Source organism: Rhipicephalus microplus, unplaced genomic scaffold (assembly GCF_043290135.1).
Source record: "Rhipicephalus microplus isolate Deutch F79 unplaced genomic scaffold, USDA_Rmic scaffold_202, whole genome shotgun sequence".
Lineage (NCBI taxonomy): Eukaryota > Metazoa > Arthropoda > Arachnida > Ixodida > Ixodidae > Rhipicephalus > Rhipicephalus microplus.
In genome coordinates this window covers 277,501-280,000 of record NW_027464773.1, presented here as the reverse complement: position 1 = coordinate 280,000, position 2,500 = coordinate 277,501, and the positions used below count along the sequence as shown (strand labels likewise).

General features: G+C 40.5%; 1 pseudogene; it reads left to right on the top strand.

Annotated features, from left to right (window-relative positions):
- Window positions 1-2,500, top strand: part of LOC142792052 (large subunit ribosomal RNA) — a 10,604-nt pseudogene that overhangs the window by 4,326 nt on the left and 3,778 nt on the right.

Sequence of the window (2,500 nt, the reverse complement as noted above, 5' to 3'; positions counted from 1 at the left end):
AAAAACACAATATGGGGAGGAGAGGTAACAGACAAGAGAGGTTTGGAATTAGCAGAATTTGTAAACCGCCACGACCTCAATGTGCTCAATGATCCCCAGTCCCAGCCAACTTTTCAAACAAAAAACGGAAGGAGCTGGATAGATCTCACAATTTGTTCCACGCCATTGCTCAGACAATTAAGAACTTGGGAGGTGATGGACGAGGAAAGCGGCAGCGATCACCGGTACATCAAAGTGGAATTTTTTGAGATCACCAGCACAAAAGAGAAACGTCTTACCAAAATGGGCGAAAAGAAGGTATTGGACGCATTATGTCGAGACTTATGGATCAAGGATACGGCACAAAGAAAAATAGAAAACAAGAACCAACTAGAAATTATAGTGACCCAGTTTTACAAAAAAATAGAAGACTTAAAAAAGAAATTTGCAAAGAACGTGAAGAAAGTAGATCAAAAACAAAAGCCGTGGTGGAAGCCAGAGTTAGAAATTCAAAGGAAAAAAGTACGAGCGATGCGAAGGCGATACCAAAGATGCACCGATGACCTGAGGAGTCACTTTAAATCACTTTACCTCGAAGGACTCAAACAATATCAGAAAGAAATACAGGACGCCAAGAATAAATCCTGGAAGGATTATTGCAGTAAGCAGGACAAGAACCCCTTCTCCCTTCCATACAAAATAGCGGCTGATAAAATAAAAAGAGAGGTAGTCTTCCAGAGTCTCATAAAAGAAAATGGAGAAGAAACAAAGACCAAAGAGGAAACCGTTCGATATATATTGCAAAACCTCTACGGAACTGAAGCTACCACCTCGGAAACAATGCAAAACGACAGCATCCATAAGGAAACAGAAGACGACGCAAGGGAGATTATTGAACTAACCGAACTGGAAGTCGACCACGTTATAAATAATATTAGAAGGAAGATCAGCCCAGGACCCGACCAGATAAATACCGGATTTATGCAATCACTCTACCACGCGCACAAGCAATTCTTTATTAAGATATTCAATGCAGCACTCCAATTCGGACATTTCCCTTCTGCCTGGAAAACATCAAAAGTCATTCTAATCCCCAAAAGCAGAGAACACAGCCCGCAGGCAGCCCACAAATTTAGACCCATTGCCATAAATTCTATACTCGGGAAAATCTTCGAAAAGCTGCTATATCATCGTCTCTATTATTACTTTGAAACAAATAATCTCTTCCCGGACAATCAATTTGGATTTACAAATGGCAAATCGGCCATCACCGCACTGTATAAACTAAAACGGGACATAGTACATTCCCTTGAAAACAAAGACAACATCATAGTAATTTCATTAGACATAACCAACGCATTTGGAAATATAATTGTCGATAGAGTAAAAAAAAGATTTAGGGATTTAGAAATACCCAAGGATCTGAGTCAATTGGTATTGCACATGCTAGAAGATAGATCAATCAGTTATGAACTGGGGAAAAACAAAATACAGCTAAAGCTAAACAAAGGAGCACCACAAGGCTCCCCCTTAAGTCCGTTTCTATGGAATGTAATTGTTTCCGAATTGTTAGTGGCAGAAATGCCAGAAACTACCACAATACAAGCATTCGCGGATGATTTAACACTAGTGGTTAGGGGTAAAAGTAGAGCCAAACTAGAAGCGGAGGCGGCGAAGGCACTGACGATCATACACGAATGGAGCACCCGGAATGAGCTGAACTTCAGCCTGGAGAAATGTGAATTCATCAACCTAGGGGCCGCGTACAAGAATAGATCTCCAGTCATTAAAATTAATGGCATTTCAATTAAGAGAGTCCAACAAACGAAAATTTTGGGGGTGATATTCGACAGCAAACTTTCGTTTATACCACATTTAAAAATGGTGAAGCAAAGAATCCAAAGGATCACGTCTGGTCTGGCACATTTTACAGGAATGAACTGGGGCATGACACCAAAACACCTCCGACAAATCTACTTACGGGGAATCGAACGCATGATAGTATATGGCTCTCCAATATGGTACCCGGCAATATCCGCACGGAACAAAAATAACACAGAGAAGATAAATAGACTGAAGGCAATTCAGAGAATCCCCTTGTCAAAAATTGCTAAATCTTTTCATACAGTATCGAACGCAGCTCTAAATATTGTCTGCAACATTCCCCCGGTACACATAACAATAGAAAGAGAAAACACAATTTTTAACATCATTCATGGAGACGGAACATTCGTGTTTAATGGTCAGGCTTTCGGGAAAGAAGATATCGCCACCAAGATTCGGCCATTCCAAACACACCCAGCAAAAAAGAAAAAATATGACTACTCAAAGTCAATCGAGGCAACCGACTACAGCTTCTATACCGACGGATCGGCTATGGAAAACAAAATTGGCGCAGCCTTCGTCATCATAGACAAGTTGGGCAGAACAATAAAATACAAACAAATGAAACTTCCAGAGCACTCAAACAATTTCGAAGCTGAGACTGTAGCTATCTATGAAGCCATAAAAGAAATGGGCA